The 19,659-nt window shown below is 46.8% G+C and overlaps 1 long non-coding RNA gene across 1 annotated transcript in view; it reads left to right on the plus strand.

Moving 5' to 3' along the window:
* The window catches only part of LOC148004862 (uncharacterized), a 33,562-nt gene extending 27,230 nt beyond the window's left edge, over window positions 1-6,332 (plus strand). The window contains exons 4-6 of the long non-coding RNA XR_015625730.1: window positions 1,327-1,503; window positions 3,715-3,750; window positions 4,745-6,332. This is a non-coding gene — a long non-coding RNA (uncharacterized LOC148004862). The remainder of the gene's footprint in view (window positions 1-1,326; window positions 1,504-3,714; window positions 3,751-4,744) is intronic.
* Window positions 6,333-19,659: the final 13,327 nt, after the last annotated feature.

A 19,659-nucleotide genomic window follows, 5' to 3' on the forward strand; every position in this document is an offset into this window, starting at 1 on the left:
CAAGACACCCTGGGGAAGAACAGTTGTCCCACTGAGACATCTTCAGGGTGCGGAGCACCTAGTTGGCCAACTGCCACCATTTCTGTTTCTGTTTCTAGAAGTCAGAATTGAGGAACCTGTCACCCTCTCAAGAGAAACTGGAGTCCCCAAGATACTGGAGTGATTAGAGTTAGATTGGCTTTGAGGACATTAAAGCTTAAAACTTTTAATTTAAAAACGTATCTGGTTAAGAGTATAAGGAATCACTGGGTCGGGTGGTACACACTTTTGTTTCCAGTGCTTGAAGACAGAGGCAGATCTCTGAGTTTGGGACCAGCCTGGTCTACAGAGCGAGTTCCAGGATAGCCAAGTCTACATAGAGAAACCTTGTCTCAAACAAACAAACAAACAAACAAACAAACACCCTACCTAATAAGACAAAAAGAATCAACCGAGAGATCTATCGCGGCATTCTACTAGTCTACTTTCTACTAAACACACATATCAATCATAAAGTTTTAAAACTATGATAGTCTTTGCAATAGTCGGAAACCACTATAGAAAACGGCAGCCAATCAAAATACAGTCGTCAAACCCAATGGTCCCAGTGAACACATCTACAGGGCAACTCTCTCATCTACGGCTGAGAGGGGTCGGAAAGATCAGGAAGTTTGCTGTGAGGTTGTGTCCTCTAAGTAATATCAGAGGCTAAACCTGTAAAGTCTCACCAATATGACTGCGTCAGCACAGGCTGGACGAGGAACGACAGCAGACCCACTAAAGTGAAGGGGAGAAAGCCCACGGGGCCTCAACCCTGAGCAGGCAACTAAGGAAGGCTGAGAGAAGAGCAACAGTTTTCCTCAGGGAAGGGCTCACTAACCCATGATGTAATGCCAAGTGGTCAGCTATACAGAGCCATATTGGATTTGGGCCTAGCCGCTTTTTGACTGCATGGTTCAAAGTGACTAGGTGACTCTGGGCTGTTTGGCCACAGAGACTCACCCCTAAGATGACTGCCTTAAGTCTTAAGATTGTTGAATGAAAGCCTCTCCCAAGAATTTACGGCACAGGAAGATAACATTCAAGGGATGCCTCAGCTCCCTTAGCAGATACCTGTTACCTCCTGAATCAACACCCGGTGTCTCCACCGCCTGACCTCATCGTCTACCGCCTGACCTCTTTGCCTCCAGCTATCACTACCTGTATCCGCACCTCCCCCTCCTCTGTGTTTCACAAAGGTCATTCCCCCTACCTGAAAGCCTTAAAAGCTGTAACGTTCATCCCAATAAACGAAACCTTGACAACAGAATCTTGCTTGGTCTCCTTCTTCTCTCGCCCCCCATTTAGGCCCAAGGGTAGTGCCCCTTCGGGACCCTGAATAACTGGGTCCCCACTGGCGGGGACAAGTGGCGCCCGAACAGGGACCCCGAAGTACGGCCAACTACCGGACGACGGAGACAGGAGATCCGTGGAGAGATTGAGGACTCTTCAGGCTGCATCGCTCGTGCATCGCTGGAGAGGGAGGTAAGACCAGTCGAATAAGTGTCGTCCCATCGCCATGGGGAAGGTATTGTCTAAGGAGGCTTGTTTCATAGGAGAGATCAAGCGCTCACTCAGGGAGAGAGGATTAAGAGTTAAAAAAAAGGATTTAATCAAGTTTTTTTGTTTTATTGATGAAAGGTGTCCCTGGTTAATTTTAAACAGTGTGGGGCTAGCTTAAGTAAAACTTATAATAAAAAAGGGACAAGGTAATGGTAAAGTGTTTTTACATATGCGTTCTTTTAGAGTTATATTTTAGTCTTTGGACCCTGATTAGAGATAGTTTACACCCTGGACATGAGAGAGAATGGGTTTGGGAAAAACAGTCCTCCTGGACTCTCCGCAGAAGAGAAAAACTTTTTAGAGCTCTCCTAGGAACAGAAGAAAGGCAGGAGACGTCCTGCCTCTCTGCTGGCTCCTATTGGAGAAATGCTTATTTCTGGTTCTGGGTTCCATAGGTAGGATATGTGGGTCCCTTCGGTGGGACACCATCTAGTTTTTTCCCTCTATGTCTACTGTCCATGTCTGTCAGTTTATGTCTGTGGTTCTTGCTTCTCGTTGCTTGAATGTTTTGTGTTTCATGTTTAAAAGAAAAGGTTAAAATTTTAAATGCTGGTTGATTCACCCATTGATGTAGTTTTAACTCCTTTCAAGAAAGGTACAAATAAATAAAAAGTTTCAATTGGCTTTTGGAGCCTACATCTGGTGCTAGAAGCCTAAGTCCGCTGGGCAAGCTCCCCAGGGGGCTGGCTAAATGTTTACACTAGCCGATCCTAAAGGCACCAGGAGCTTCACAGCTTCTATGGTAATAAAGCTGATAGCTGTTTCTCTTAGAAAAATCCCTGACTTAATATTAGACTTAGCAGGTGACAAGGTGCTTCTCTTAAAATCATAGCTAGAAACGTAAAAATGGTGCTTGGTCTAAATATTAAAGAAATATGTAGCCACTTCAATTTTGTTTCTGATTGGTTTTAAATGTATAAATATGCTCTACATGCCTTGGTTATGGGCTATTGGCTTTTACGTTATTGGATATGGTTAAAAAGGTATAATATTGGTAACAGAAAGTTGACATAAAGCTGGTAATTTGGATAAAGTCATTCTAGACAACATGTGGCATGAGCCAACCTAGGGAAATAGGTCTAAATTGAGGTAATATTTTTATGGAATTCTTATTCTAGAAACCAGGCTTCTAAAAGAATTTAGGGCAATGTCTCTTTGTTGAGGTATCGGAGACCGCACCATCGTGCGTTCATATATAGGAATTGGCAGTCAACTTTGTAGCATGAAGGATAGACTGGAGACTGGATTTTGGAGACTAGATCATTTGTTGGAGGTTGAGTTTTGCTTTCCAAAGTTGTGGTTTGCCCTGAAGTTACCTGTATTTTGATGCTAATTCCACTGCCCCAAGGACAGCTGCCTAGTCAAGTACTCAGAACTCAGGTGACTTCCCAAAGTTGTGGCTGTGCTCTGGTGTTACAAGGAGAACTTAAGGATTGTGATTAAGGATTGCCAGTGTTAAATTGACTAACTCAAACTTATTTATAATTGAGAAAAAATCAAACAGGTAGAGATTGTTACAGGATTTACGAAGGATTGATGCAGTTTGCTTATATGGAAATTTTTACTACAAACCTTTGCTCTCAAAATGAGCTTTAATATTTGGGGAGTAGCTGACACACTACTCCAGAAAAGAATATTTAAAACTAATTTTAAGCTTCTAAGGATATGTTAATTGGCTAAGTACCTCACCTTACCAGAGGACTTAGATCTTTGTTTGTTATCCTCATTGGAGATAAAGCTTCAGTTGTGTTAATACAGAATTGTAGGCTAGAGTCTTGAAAGTATTTAAAAAAAAGAAAAAAAAAGAAACCTGGTAAAACATATCTTATTCCAAACAGCAATTAAATTAGTTATTACAAAATACTGATATTTGGCCTATCACATACAAATTTTTCAGGCAAAGTTGATAATTTTACTCTTTGCATGCTTTTGTATTTTCTATAAATTTGTGCATGCAACCCATAGGAAATGAGCTTACTGTATTTATAGGTGGTTCATCTAATGAAAAGGCTACATGTATGATTAGATCACTTGTTTATTCTCTTCAGTTTCCCCTGCTTCAGCACAGATTATTAAATTACGTGCTGTAGCCACTGTTTTTTTTTTTTTTTTTTTTTGGTTCTTTTTTTTCAGAGCTGGGGACCGAACCCAGGGCCTTGCGCTTCCTAGGTAAGCACTCTACCACTGAGCTAAATCCCCAGCCCCGTAGCCACTGTTTTTAAAATTAAAAAAAAAATCAAGCTTTCAATTCATATACTGATAGCCAATGTGTGGCTTATGGTTTACAGTTGATTAAAAAGTTTTCTTTTTTTAGATATTACTAGCCCTCAAATTTTACAATTACTTAATGCTTTATTAGAGGCAGGTTTTCTACTTAAAATCAGTGAGTGATGATTTCAGTGTGAATGTCTGACAACTCACTGTCCTTTCAGTGCTCTGGCTCAGACAACAAACAAAACCATAGACCCAGCTCTTTGAAAATGGTAATGGAGTTGATAACACACCCTCACAAAAAGAGGAAGACTCCATTTGCTTACTTTCAACTCCCATCCTCACCTTACCAGCTCAGGGATTTCTAGTAAGACTGAAATTAGACAATATTTACAGGATTTGGCATTTCTAATTAATGCTTATATTTAGGTAAATAAAGTTTGTGAGGTGCTGGAGAGATGGCTTAGTGGTTAAGAACACTAAATACTGTTCCTTTATAGGCCATTTAAGAACTCAAACTGGATTGCCTGGACTCCTTAGCAAGGGAGGACAATGATACTAGACATATTATAGGCCTTACATAGGAACAGTTAGTCAAAAAATCTCATTCTTTATATATCCAAAACAATGCTGGAGACAATAATTTGGTATAAAAGTCAATTTATAAATACAAGTGCTCAGTGTCCTCAATTTAATCCCCAAGGACTTATCTTAATAAATAATATTTTAACAATATTTTAGTAAATAAAAAAGGGGAGTTATCCCTGTATGCTAAAATATGCTCCTTTTATTTCAATTTTAAAATTTGGATGCCAAGGAACACTCTGAGTTTATGGCACCCTACAGCTAGGCATACTTCTGCCTAGGTGAAATAGAAAGATCCACATATTGGCATGATCCTCTTAAGATATTTTATATGGGGAAGAGGGAATCTTTGTGTTTTTTTCTACAGGATGCTACAGGAGTGTGCCAGCTGCCTGAGTGGCTGGTGAGACTTGCTGATCCTGGGAGCATGAAGATTCAGCTCTCGTGGTTCGGGTCCCTAGAGTCATTCCTGCCCTGAGAGGAAGATGGAAGATTCCCCCTCATCTTTTGTCATCACAGAGATTTTGGCGTTGCTGCAGTCAGTGTTACCGCTGGGTGTGTCCTGCCCCACTGCGGCCTGCGCTCCAACCCTCTGTGCACTGCTGCTTTCTGGAGAAGACTGGACTCCAGCTGTTACCCCTGCCCCCCCCCATTCCCCTGGTGACTCTTGCTGCCTTAACTGGTGTTGTCATTTTGCAGTCTGTAGCTTCACAGGAATGCCATCTGCGTGAAGCTGCTGTGGACTGGGGAACTCTGCCCTGGTTCTGCAGATCTCAGACATGGTTCCATTGCCTGCTGCTTGTTCCAGAGAAGAATGACCGATCCTGAACTGTCCTGGGAAAGACCTTGGCACTTTCGCTGCTATTGTAGCAGCCATTACTGCTGCAGCCATTGTGTCTGCAGTGTCTGGAGTTACCCTCCCCAATCTGTTGTTAGGCAAGCACAGTGGGTGAACTTTCTGGAGCAGTTGCTAACAATTGGGAATTCTAAATTTTATTACAGGAGAGGCTTGAATAGGCCCTTGGTGGTATGGCCATAGCAGCTGAGGAGAACCAGATGAGGTGCCCACTACTTATCGGGAGAGGCTCAATTCCCACAATCTCTTATATTAATGCCATCTGGCCCCTACTCTTTCGCCCCTGGGCTCAAGTAAGAGGAATGAGAAGATGATCCAATGTAGCTATCCTCAGGGACGGGCAACTTCCTCTGACCCTTGACCAATCTAGACATGGAGCCTTGAGGGCGACAAGGTGGTCCTATGACGGATAAGGCTGGGGTTCGAGAGGTCGATCCTAAGACAGAGGTGGCTACACCCCGTTTAAACGTGCGGGCCAGTCAAATGCTCCTCTGCCCAGTTTCTCCCCCAATAACACACATGTATAGCCCAGAACGGTGTGTTACAGCATAAGTTCATTCCTAGCCATTGGGGTGCAGTCCTAACTGCAAGAGTGGCTCGCCATGGCCGAGCTGGGCACTCTGTGAGGCATGTCTGATCTCTCTCAGACCACTACTTCCACCTAATGGTCCTTTAAAAAAAAAGAATAATGGGGGAGATGTACAGAGCCATATTGGATTTGGGCCTAGCCGCTTTTTGACTGCATGGTTCAAAGTGACTAGGTGACTCTGGGCTGTTTGGCCACAGAGACTCACCCCTAAGATGACTGCCTTAAGTCTTAAGATTGTTGAATGAAAGCCTCTCCCAAGAATTTACGGCACAGGAAGATAACATTCAAGGGATGCCTCAGCTCCCTTAGCAGATACCTGTTACCTCCTGAATCAACACCCGGTGTCTCCACCGCCTGACCTCATCGTCTACCGCCTGACCTCTTTGCCTCCAGCTATCACTACCTGTATCCGCACCTCCCCCTCCTCTGTGTTTCACAAAGGTCACTCCCCCTACCTGAAAGCCTTAAAAGCTGTAACATTCATCCCAATAAACGAGACCTTGACAACAGAATCTTGCTTGGTCTCCTTCTCTCGCCCCCCATTTAGGCCCAAGGGTGGTGCCCCTTCGGGACCCTGAATAACTGGGTCCCTGCTGGTGGGGACAGTCAGTCGTGAAAACACACACACAATAACATGTTACAGACTGATAAGGTTGCATTTAGGAATAAATATGTATGTGTGTGTGTGTATGTGTATATATATGTACGTGTATATATATGTATATATGTATGTGTACATATGTGTATATATACATATGTGTGTATATATTTGTATGTGTGTATATATGTATATATATGTATGTGTATATATGTATATATGTATTTATATATGTATGTGTATATATGTGTATGTGTGTATATGTATGTATATATGCATGTGTATATATGTATATATGTATGTGTGTATATATGTATGTGTGTATATATATGTATATATATGTATGTGTATATATATGTATGTGTATATGTATGTATGTGTATATATATGTATGTGTATATACACATATATATGGGGCTGCAGAAGTTGCTTGGTGGTTAGGAGCACCAGCTGCCCTTGCAGAGGACCTGAGTTTGATTCTCAGCACCCACAGAGTGGAATACAATCTCCTGTCAGACACACAGACATGCCCATTAAAAATATGTGTATACATATATGTGTTGACAACAGTTAACGAAAGAAGAGGCCATTTGTATGAAAGAGAGCAAGGAGAGGTATATGACGGGTTTGAAAAGACGAAAGGGAAGGAGGAAGTGATATAATTTTATTATAATCTCATAGATAAGTGCCCTGCTCAGCCATCATCAGGGAAGCAGCAGATGGGAATGAATACAGAGACCCACAGACAGATGTTATGCAGAGAGTGAAGACCTCAGGGCATTCAGCTCAAACGTGACGTCTCCATCAAATCTCTCCCCAGAGGGTCAGAGGGTGCCCCTGGCTCACTAACCCCACTATCTGTCACATGTGTTGCATGTGTATGCACAAGTTTTTGTGTGTGTACATGTTTGTCGTCAATGTCAATGTTAGACGTCCTTCTCAATTGTTCTCCATCAATTTCTTAAAAAGATTTATTTATTTAATATATATAAGTACACTGTAGTTGTCTTCAGACACACCAGAAGAGGGGCATCAGCTCTCATTACAGATGGTTGTGAGCCACCATGTGGTTGCTGGGATTTGAACTCAAGACCTCTGGAAGAACAGTCACTGCTCTCAACCACTGAGTCATCTCTCCAGCCCTCCATCAACTTTTAAGATTTATTTTTATTTATGTATCTGTGTGTGTGTGTGTGTGTGGGGGGGGGTACACATGCGTGCCAGTGCCTGTGGAAGCCAGAGGAAGGTGTCAGACCCAGTAGCTGGAGTTACAGATAGTTGTGAGCTGCCAGATCTGAACTTGGTTCCTCTGGAAAAGCAGCGAGAACTCTAACTCATGAGCTATCACTCCAGTCCCCACCTTACGTTTTTCAAAAGACTTACTTTATTTATTTATTTTTTTGCATTTGTTTGAGACGGGATTTCTCTGTGTAGCCCTAGCTGTTCTAGAACTCACTCTGTAGACTCAGAGATCCACCTGCCTCTGCCTCCCAGGTGCTGGGATGAAAGGTGTGACCACCACATTTATTATCTTACTATGGATGTATTCATTTGCCAGTGTTCCTGTGCGAACGTGTGCAATGCCTTCAGAGGCCTGAAGAGGCGCTATACCCCCTGAAGCTGGAGTTAGAGGCTGTTGTGAGCCACCAGACGTGTGTGCTGGGAACCAAACGCAGGTCCGGTGCAAGCACAGTATGTGCTCCTAACGCCTGCGCCACGTCTCCAGCTCCACTTTATCTTTTGGGACAGGGCCTCTCACTAAACCTGCAGCTCAGGGACTCACCTAGGCAGCTGGCCAGGGACCCTCCCACTTCTGCCTTTCTTTCCAGAGCCACGATCCCTGGCAATGATGCTGAACTTGGCTTTACTGGGTGCTGAGAATCCAAACTCAGGTCCTCACGCTGCATGGCAATTTTGCTGCCTTCCTGGCCCCTCCTGATTCTTTAGCGGACCAAGAGCAGCAAATACTTGGACGTCTTCCCATTCCCATCGTTAGGTCAGCTTGTGCTTCTTTGACGTCATTTCAGAGAAGGGACTGTTTATTTCCTCCCGGTGTCAGAATAATTACAACTATGGACCTGAAGTGCACTTGGAACCAATCAGAACAACATAGTAAAGCCTCCGACCTTTAGGCTTTCCTAGACTTTCCAAATTGCCTCTCGGAGGCAGCCTTATGGTGCACACACAGCCCCCAGGTCACCATATGCATAAGTACCATAAACACAGAGGTACGCGAAGGCTCTGGGCGCAGGCTCACAAGGCATGTGCATCTGTATGTGCACATGCTAGCACGGCACACCCCAGGTACACCTCTGCATACGAATCTCTCATCCAGGCATCTGACATCTACTAGCACACATAAAACAAGCATCATACGCGACACACAGAGCAGCAACACAGACAATACATATGTAAATGCGGTTCAGCAGGTCCAGGGATTCGTGAACGTGCACGTGCTCGCACGCGCGTGTGCGCGCGCACACACACACACACTGAAAGGAAAATTATACAAATTTAAGGTTTAAAAATATAAAACTAAAAGAGTAAGCCCCAAAAGCCACAGACTCAGGGCTAAGCCCTGCCGCCAGGAATAGCAGGCCATAGAGATAAGGAAAAGGAATGCAGGATCCAGCCCAGGCAATCGGAGTTGATTCATGGGCCGTCCGGCAAGAAGACATCCCCCCAGCTCACTCAGGGCCATACTTTAACCAGATGTCCTCCAGACCCTGATAAGCCCCTGACTTCTAGCACGTACTCTTCTGCTTTGTTCTCTCTGCTATGTTTGAATGAGCCAATTGTGTGTAACCGCGCCAAAACCCCTAGCTTTCCCTATATAAACCCCTGACTTTTGAGTTTCAGGGTCGACACCTCTGTCTCCTGCGCAAGAAACGTGTCGGCCCGGAGATCTCTGTAATAGGTCTCCATAATAAACCTCGCCTTTGCTTATTACATCCAAAATGGTCTCTCTGTGTCTGGGGTCCGCGATTTCCCAAGACTTGAGTAAGGGTCTCTCTGTGTGGGATCTTTCAACACACACACACACACACACACACACACACACACACACACTGCCAAGAACAAGTGAGGAGGGGAAGGAATAGAAGGAGTGGGGGAGGGGTAGACATTGCTCTTCTTATTCTCATTCAGTTTTTTCCTCCAGGTACATTGTTTTGTTTTGGTTATCTTTTGTCATTTTAAAGACAGGGGCCTGGAACCCAATCCCTGGGTTTTACTGGTGGGAGAAGAGATGAGATTTTTCCCCCCATCATCTGCTGGAACAAGACAGCAAATCAGAGAACTTGGAGGCCTCTTGGAAGGCTGTGGATTGGCAGCTCGCCCCTGCTCCAACCCCAGGAGCAGCCTTCACCGGAATCTGCTGGCTGCAAGCTGTAGGCTCCTTTGAACCTCTCCAACTGGGCCACCCAGGTCACCTTGATCTCATCTCTGGTCCTTCTAGCTTTTACCATCACCCTGTCCATCCTCCCATACCCTCTTACCCTCACCAGGGTTTCTTATATATCTCTGGCTGTCCTGGAACTCAATCTGTAGACCAGGCTGGCCTTAAACTCACAGAGATCCACCTGCCTCTGCCTCCCTAGTGCTGGTATTCAAGGCATGCACCACCACCACCAGGCCTCAGCTCTTAAATTTTAAGGTTCAGTTTTATTCCATATCCCAGCTGGAGAAACTGCAACAGGTCAAAAGCCTCTTCCCTAGGGTGAAGTGTTTCTAGCTTGCCACAAGGTCCTTTCTTGGGAGTCCTAAACTTGAATCCATAGGGACCACTTGGGGTTAGCTTGGTATGTTCCTTGGTTTCCACAAGGCAGGGTACATCTGTGTCTTGGCTCTCCTGCACAGCTTCTACCCCTAGGCTGGGACAAGAAGGTGCTGTGTCTTCCAACTGGTCTCTAGGCACACCCATAGGACAGAGAAAATGCGATTTGGAAAGTTGTTTACTAATGGGGTGGGAGTGGGGATGGGGGGACACTGGACCTGCCCCTCACCTCTTAGAACCTGCAGTTCCCTGTACGTATAAAAACGAAGAGGGTGAGTCCTCTCCCTGGGGACTCATCAGCACTACACTGTACCGTGCAATTAACCATTGAAGAGCTTTTATTTAACTAGACAGGCCACGTGACCCCCATGTCTTGTGTGTCAGTGGCAGCGTGTTCATTGGTGTCACAGTCAGGCGCGGGGCTTGGAGACAGAGCGAAAGCTGCAGAAGCCCCAGCGCTGCTATTAGACTAGGCGTGTGCGCATGCCTACTGTGGGGAAGGGGAGGGGCGTGGCAAGGCTCGCGGTACAGATCCTAGCTCAGCTTTTATTCTGAATGGCACGTGATGCACACTGTAATTAGAGAATCACCACACACACGCACACGCACACACACACACACACACACACACACACACACACACACACACACACACACACACACCACCCATTCTCAGCAGGCCTCTTCCAATGCATCTCACACAGAAGGCCCTCGCAAGAGCGGCTCCACAAATCTATGCCGGATGTGCAAAGCTGCTGCTAAAAGCTTGGGGTTAACCTGTCATGGTGGCCAAATCTGGGCCCCGTTGGATATCACCCTCCCTCCCACTTTGTAGCAGGGCCCCAGGTGGAACCACGAAAAGCTTTCCGGAAAGCCAACCCGTTGGGATTCTGTAGAATCCCTGGGTTTCCATAGTGACTGGTATCTTCTGAAGGCTGGCGATGGTCCCCTGTCTACGAAAAGGCTTTCAGCATCTGAGAAGCCTGGCTGGGAAGGAGGCAAGCTGAGTCTGTCTAATCCCAGCCCCGCGGCGCCAGCTGGTGGTGTGGAACAGTCTTTTAGAGAGGGACACCAGATGTACAAGGCCCCTCCCTCACCTCAAGAGTGGGAAGGGGCAGTGAGGATATGGACCGTCAGCGGGCCCCCTCTCCCTGACAATGCAGGCTGGTGGCTAAGCACCTCCATGCTGGAGTTACAGCATCCTGGGCTCAAATCCTGGTGCTGCTACCTTGTGACTAGGTGACTGTGTGAGGGCCCCCCACAGTCCCATGCATCATTCTCCTCCTCTTTGAAATTTCGGTAATAGTACCACCCTCCAAGTGAAACCCTTCTGAAGGTCACGCGTGTTGATGAAGGGGCCTCTCCATAGCTATGTTTTACCTCAGTGTCAGCCATCATTTCGAGACGGTCTCCTTGGGGTTAGATGTCCTCGACCAGGCCTTAGTCAGCATCCTGGCCAAAGCACTGGTTCTGAGGCTTGGCCTAAGGAAGCCGTGGTTACTGCACTGTCCCGTGCGCCCCTAATTTATACCAGGGTCTCTTTCATGAGGACCTTTATAGGCATGATGTTAAAAGTTTACCCTTGTATTATTCTAATGCTGATTTCTCTATCCCACCGTCTGGTTCCAAATAGACGTAGCATTCTAAGGTTTATGTTTAGAATCTCCTACCTCAAGTCTGTGTGAAGGATGCTCACCATTCATTCTCTGCCATATCAATAAAAGCTGGAAAAGCCAATAACTAGGCACTAGAGAGAATAGGGTGGGACTTCTGTCAGCCAGGGGAGGGGGAGAGATAGAGAGGAAGAGGGGATTCACCACATAGAAGGGGTCCTGAGAGACACCATGGGAGAACACACCTGAAGCACAGAGAAACAGACAAATACAAAAATGCAAGTATATTGGGCTTTTTGCCCAGGAGGTAGCCACATTAGACCAGAGGATTATAGTAGAATTATAATGCCCAGTTGTTGTGCTTTTAAGTTGCAAATAAATCTTGGTCTTCCTGTGTTGTTATCGGGGAACTAGCTAGGATGAAGAAAAACAGCCACTGTATTAACATACTACATACGTTTATACGAAAATTCACTGTTAGAGACCTGAGCATCCAACGCTTAGAAAAATCTCCAGGTAACTCCCTAATCCAGGCAGCAGTGGGCTTCAGCATTTGCCTGCAGCCCTTGCTTGGCCTGAGTCCTGAATCCCCATGGAGGTCGAAAAAAAAGAGAGAGGAATTCAGGGTGAGGCAGTGGATGGGAAGAGGTGCCCCATGGTGCTGAGTCTGCACACCCAGTTGTTTGTCCATCCACACACGTGTACTTAAGTGACTACAGCCTGCCTGGACAGTGCATGTTACCAAGAATAAGGTCAATTACTGTGGGGGAAGCCTTCATCTGTCAGATTCTCTCTCTCTCTCTCTCTCTCTCTCTCTCTCTCTCTCTTTCACACACACACACACACACACACACACACACACACACACACACCCCTCTAAGTAGAAGTGATAAATACCCTTAGAGTACCCAAGGGGAACTGCCCATCCCAGCAGAGATCAGAGGGTATGAGCTTAACCAGCAAGCAAGGGAGATATTTGAATTGGAAAAGCACCCCTGGGTCACAGGTCACATCAGATGAAATATGGCTCCATCAGAAAGGATGGGGCGGACACTCGCAGGAAGAGTCAGGTACTGGGATTCTGAGGCCTTGTGCATTCATTCACCCAGTGTCCTAGTCAGGGTTTCTGTTCCTGCACAGACATCATGACCAAGAAGCAAGATAGGGAGGAAGAGGTTTCTTCAGCTCACACTTCCACATGGCTGTTCATCACCAAAGGAAGTCAGGACTGGAACTCAAGCAGGTCAGGAAGCAGGAGCTGATGCAGAGGCCATGGAGGGATGTTACTTACTGGCTTGCTTCCCCTGGCTTGCTCAGCTTGCTCTCTTATAGAACCCAAGACACCAGCCCAGGGACAGCACCACCCACAATGGGCTGGGCCCTCCCACCCTTGATCACTAATAGAGAAAATGCCTTACAGCTGGGTCTTATGAAGGCATTTCCTCAAGGGAGGCTCCTTTCTCTATGACAACTCCAGCTTGGGTCAAGTCGACACACGAAACCAGCCAGTACACGCAGGCAACATGAGGCCATTAGAACACTTTTCTCTAGAATGCCCACGTGGTCAGATTCATGATTTTAAAAGACTTCTTTGCAGACTCGCGTGGTATTGTTAACTGACTCAACACAATGACCCTGTATCACTGTCAAAGTCAGGTGGCTGGCTGACAGCAGAAGCTAGAGTCCACCCAGGCCTCCACCCCTCCCCTGGCTCTGTACATCCTGTCCCTTCCATGGCTACACCTTTACCCCTATTTTCTTATTCCAACCTCCTTTACCCAGTGTCTCAGCTTCTCCACTATAGCTGATTGCCTGATGCTGCTTCCTGTGGCCCCCACTGCCCTGGGCTGCTGTTCAGAATCAATTAACCCCCCCAGAAGGGTAATCTGCTCTCCCAGGGGCTTTGGGAGTGACCTTAACCCACCTGGATGTACAGCCATGTACTCAGGTATCAGGGAGTGACTCCATGACAGTCTTTACCCTTAGAATGCTGGGAGCAGCTTAGCTAGGCGGTCTACTCCTGGATCTCTCCTTCATCCAGTGCCTCACTTTCCCCACTTGCAAAGCAAGAAGATTGAACTGGACCTTAAATGCCCCCTGACCTAGATACACCAAGGAAAGCTGACTCTCCCTGGGGTGCTTGCTCTCCAGGTTCCCTTTCAGGGTCCAGAATATGAATGAATCCCCAAGATGGGGCTAGAGGGTGTCCATGCTTCCCCACAAAGCAACAGCTGAGGCTAGGCCCTTTCTGCTGACCTACTGAAGAATTCCAGAGACAGGCAGAAGTCTCGGAAAAACTCAAAGTCACAGCATCCCTGGCCACACTTGGGACAGGCCACTGTGGGTTACACCTGTTGTGCTACCTGTCTTACAGATGAGGGGCTGGTTTGACAATGCTTAGAAATGGAGCCTTGGCCTCCACACCACCATCCCAGGCTAAGACCGATTGATCCATCTGCGTTCAGGCATTGATTCTGAGTCAGGCTAAGGTGGGAACTCAAGTCCTGAATTCCACTGTGTCTCTAGGACTACTTGGAGTAAAGGAGAAAGTAGGGAGCCCTCAGGTTATCCCCAAATGAAATGTAACCCTTGTGGGGCTGGTTATCAAGAAAGGACAGAGATGAAATCATCACACGAGAGATGGGAACAACTCTGTTAAGCTATCAAGGTGCATCATGGGTGAGTGAGTGCCAAGTTGGGAGTGCATGAGCAGCTTTGGGGGGGGCGGTGCTGGGGAGCTCAGACAGTGACACTCCCATGAGGTATTAGATATTAGGTGGAAAAATAAACAAGAAAGAGATCAGCCCTTTGAGGGGTGCCTCCTTGTTTGGTGCATTAAGGAAGCTAGGCAGTGATTCGGTCATGCAGGAGCCAGAATCCTAGGCAGTTTTCTTGAGAAGCTGTATCTCGTGATTTAGCGGCCCAAGGTCAGGACCCCAGTCTCTTGGATCTCTCAGGGCTCTGCTCATCTAGGATGACCTCATTGTCTGCTCTCAGTGGCTCCTGGAGGTGGCCCCGCCCACTTCCTGCCTGGGTCTAGCTCTTCCAGCCTTTCCTGGGATGCACTTCCGGACAGCAGGGCACTCAGAGCCCCTGGGAATAGGGACTCCTGTCTTGACTCTCTTCCTGGACCCTGCCCTTTCTGCTGTGGACTCTCTATAAAGTGCTATAGACCACCCTCGCTCCCAGAGCCACCAGGAACCTGTTGCCTATAGCCACAAGAACCCCTCAGGTCTTAGGTTTCTCTGATTTTGGTTCTTCACAGGACAGCTATCACCTGACCTTGTTCCAAGCATTTCAAAGTTACCCCGCCCCATCCACAGCCTGCGCTCCTTCCTCCGAGGCTCCCAAGTAGCTTTCTCCTCACCGAAGCCCATATTCCTGCTCTAGACTGGCTGTGCCTCGAACTCACAGGTTTGGCAGCCTTGGGGGGGCCTTCGAGCCTCCCTTTTTATTGCCACTTCCCTCAGGCTCCCTCGTGCTTCCTCTCTCTTCATCGATGTCTTTGTTACAACCCCAATCTCTTTTTGCTTATTTGGTGGTGCTGGGGACCCAGGGCCTCACACATGATCTTTCAGATAGAGAAGCTGGTTTGACAATGCTTAGGAATGAAGCCTTTGGCTCCACACCCCCACCCCAGTCTAAGAGTGCTTGACCCATCTGACTTTATAGGCATTGATTCCGAGACAGCCCAAGGTGAGAGCTCACAAACCGTGTAGTAGTAACACATGCTTTTATCACTGAGCCACGACCCCATCTGCACCTATTTACAGAGCCCCTGCTAGCTCTTCCATCAAAGCAACCCCTTTAACATGCCTCACTTCCTCATCCTGCCTTCTGAAGATTCTCCTTAGCACCACATGCACAAGCACTACACACACACACACACACACACACACACACACACACACAGAGCATACACACATACATATACACTTAACATGCACACCCATAGCGCACACACACAGGGCACACCATACAGTTATATGCATGGTCTCTCTCACACACACAGAGCACACATGCGTTTCTTGCAATATAGATGGAAACAAGTCAGACCATGGCTGTGTCTACCCTGAACTCCTACCGTCAGTTCTGTTTGTCAGCATTCCCTGAAAATCTCAGTGTCACCACTACTTATGTCACCAATGCTGTGCGATGTAGTGATGGCACGCAAGCAATGATCTGCAGAGTCGTTAAAGTCATTGATAGATGACTATTGATAGACTATGAGACAGTCCTGTAGACGGTGTGTGCATGTGTGTGTGCCTCTGTGTGTGTGCCATGTGTATGTGTGTGCACCATCTCTTCGGTTTATATCAGGCACCGCAGTTACAGGGGAAGTCTGTGGAAGGCTGTCCTGGAACATGCATGTGTCACCTACATAGACTTGGTTTATTTACTATTCCTGTCTCCCCTAGAATGTGGATGTCATAGGTTGAAGAGCTGGTTTTGTTGGTTACTGTCTCCATCTACAGCACAGATTCTACACATCCCAGGACAACCTTTGCTGAATGAATGAATGAATGAATGAATGAATGAATGAATGAGTTATGCAGGCACAAAAGCTGTCCTGAAGCTGTGTAATGAGAGGGGATTGTAGTGGCTGCGATGTTAGCACTCAGAAGGCAGAGGCAGAAGATCATTGCAAGTTCAAAGTCAGCTTGGTCGACATAGACAAGTTCCTGGCCAGCCAGGGTTACACAGAGAGACCGCATATCAACAAAATGAAAGAAACAAAAACACTGATAGATATATAGAAAGAAAGTGAAGTCAAGGGTTGCCAAGGTGGCTTTTGGGGACCAATGCTTGTTGAATGAATATATGAACACATATCGACCCGAGAATGGGCTATAGTAAATGCCTTCTTGCTAGGCATGGGTACCAGCTCAGCCACTGATTGCCTTCAAATCTCTTCCTGGGGCTTTGCCCCTCCTCTGTGATGTGAAGGGACTGTGTGAGGCCATTGGCTTATTTATTTCATGCATCGTTTTGACAGCATCTTTTGGATGATGGCTTCATGGCAATGTGACAGATGACAAGCAGGTGGAGTATGGAAGGTTGGAACTTGAGACCCATGTATTTAACCTTTCTACTCAGTCGCTGTGACCAAAGACAGCTTCAAGTCCCTATGGCTCCTGCTCACGGAACCACAGCAGGCTGTTACATTGTTATTTAGCAAATATTTATCAGAACTTTGCCCTTAGTGTTGGATTTGGGGAGGTCAGTTTTTTTCCCTCCAAAATGTTACTGTTTCCAGTGGAGGCTTTGAGAAGCCTCCTCAGTTCCTGGGCACCTGCCGGTCCCTTAGGGACACTGATGGTAAGAGCCTGATCTTTCAGTAAAGTCCTGGTGTAAAGGGCAAACCGGCAGCCGTGATCCTGACCACAGCCCAGACCACAGCTGTAGCATCTGGTTCTTCCAATGCTGACACACAGTGTGAGCACTAAAGCAGTGGTTCCTGCTGAAGTAATCAGATTTACATCACTCACCTAGCACAACCTAGCGAAACCTGACAGACAACTCTTCTAGCTTTGACCTGGCTGGAGGTGTGAGAACTCAAGTCTGGAATTTTCTGTGGTCTTTTTGGCCCATTTTCTCACCTCATGACACTGTCTCCTGGCTTCTAGCTTCTCACTTGCATGCACATGTATATATGTATGTGTATGTGTATATGTATATGATTGTATGTGTATGTGCATGTGTGTGTGTGAGCAAATATGTTTACCCCAGATACATCACAGATCAAAGGAACCATCCTTCTCAAGTCAAGCTTGGTGACTTGGTATTTGGCAGCGTTGTCTATCAGCGACTCAGACAGCAGTGTCGCCCCAGCCTGGATGACTGGGGAAAGCTGAGTCACTGGGGTTCCCTGCTGACTTGTGGCAAAGCCACAGAGTATCCCTTCCTAGCAATGGTTGCTGTTTTCCTAACCTTGGGGATGTGAAGAAGCAGCCTCCCTCCATCTTCGGCGTGAAAGCCATTTTATAGGCTCATTCCTGTTTCTGAGTAAATCCGTTTCTCACGGATCGGGCTATGCTGCAGCTGCAACTGCGAATGGTTCTGTACCTGCCTGTTCCAGGGATGTCAGTCCTGTCTTTGCTTCAAAAAGTTACTGACCGTCTTACAAACCTACCTTTGTTTCAAAAGGTTATATAACCACCCATGATTACCCTGTTATGACTGCCTGTTGTTATGATTACCTGTTGTTATGCCCACCTTACAACCATGCCTTTGTTTCAGGAGCCCATGTCAACTAACTTGCTATGCTTATGTCCTGCTCCTGTAACCCCATGCCCATTTTGTCCAGCAAATCTTCCATTTGGAAACCCCCTACCCCTGAGCTATAGAAACCTTGTCTTCTTCACATCTAATGCAGACCTCTCAAGTCGGCCTTAGCAGGAGGCAGCCCATGTACATGAAAGAAAAAGCTTGCTTTAATTAATTTGGCCTTGATGATTTGGGTCACGGCCTCCTCCCATCTTTGGGATTAACAGGTATCTTTATGAATCTATTAATGTGCCAAAGGCTTTTAAACTTCCTAGGATTACTAAGTCTCCCTCCTCCCAGGAGTGGTGATGGCGCACACCTTTAATCCCAGCACTCAGGAGGCAGAGGCAGGCACATCTCTGTGTCCAAGGCCAGCCTGGTCTACAAAGCAAATTCCAAGACAGCTAGTGTTATTACACAGAAAAACCCTATTTGGGGTGGGGAGGGGAGGGGAGGGGAGGGGAGGGGAAAGGCATGTACATTACAGAATTCAAGCAGCATCAGGAGTCCAGGTCTGCCTTCAGCTACATAAGGAGTTCAAAGATAGCCTGGGCTATATGAGATATTGTCTCATATTGAAACAAAGGACTTTTTTCTTTGGCCTAATCCACCCCCTGACTTCCTAAACACACTGTAGAATTCACATCATCAGATGTTTTAAGTTTCTGTTTCTCGGCCTGGAAGACCCTCTGCAGTGATTGCTAACAGCCTTCCCATGCCGTGGAGCTGCCTGGAGGAAGCAGAATCTCGCCGCAGACTCTCAGCTCCTGGAAACTTTAGATACTGCTTACATTTGGGATAGGAAGAGTCCGGCTTGATAAGGCATCCTTCCCCTCAGGCAGGAACCCTTCCCATCCCAGGCAGAGCCTCTCACTCCTCCCTAGTGAGGCTGGATAATTTCTGAACTTGACAGCTGTTCGCAGTGTCTAGAAGCACAGTATCTGCCACAACGGCCTTTCATCTGGCTTACAGGCGGCTAAAAACATCCTGGCTCAACCTTCCAGCTGCCTTCTGGGGACTAAATCTCACAAACTAATTTTATTTTTGCCCGAGGAAGGCAAATTTTTAAAAGAGCCATGGTGTATATTCGGAAAGAGAAAGTGCATCTCAGGATTCGGGCATGCTGTGTGTCTGGGTGTGTCATGGGCTCTGGAACAAAGAGGTGGCTGGAACCGGAATGACAGTGGGCTCTTTCTTGCCATCTGCTGAACACAGGGACATGATGGGAGGGGCTCTCAAAGGAGGCCTCTCAAAGCACGTCCCATGTTCCTGGCTAGGTGAAGCTAGCTTGGTCCTGGGGTCACCCTCTGAAATCCCTCAAGTGCAGGTAATCATGGTCTAGGTCTGCATTGCCTCTCCCACCCCCTTCCCCTTTATCCTCCATCCCCCGATGACTCCCTGCACTCAGGCCTCTACATCTTCCTGCTGACCCTCTGATAGTCCAGCAGGGACAGCCATGGACTTTACACTTGTCCTGCCCCCTTCATTATACACAAACACACACACAAACACACACACACACAGACACATATATGTATGTATATGTGTGTATGTGTCTGTGTGTGTGTCTGTGTCTGTGTGTGT

The sequence above is a fragment of the Rattus norvegicus genome, chromosome 7 (assembly GCF_021556685.1).
Source record: "Rattus norvegicus strain SHRSP/BbbUtx chromosome 7, alternate assembly SHRSP_T2T, whole genome shotgun sequence".
Classification (NCBI taxonomy): Eukaryota; Metazoa; Chordata; class Mammalia; order Rodentia; family Muridae; genus Rattus; species Rattus norvegicus.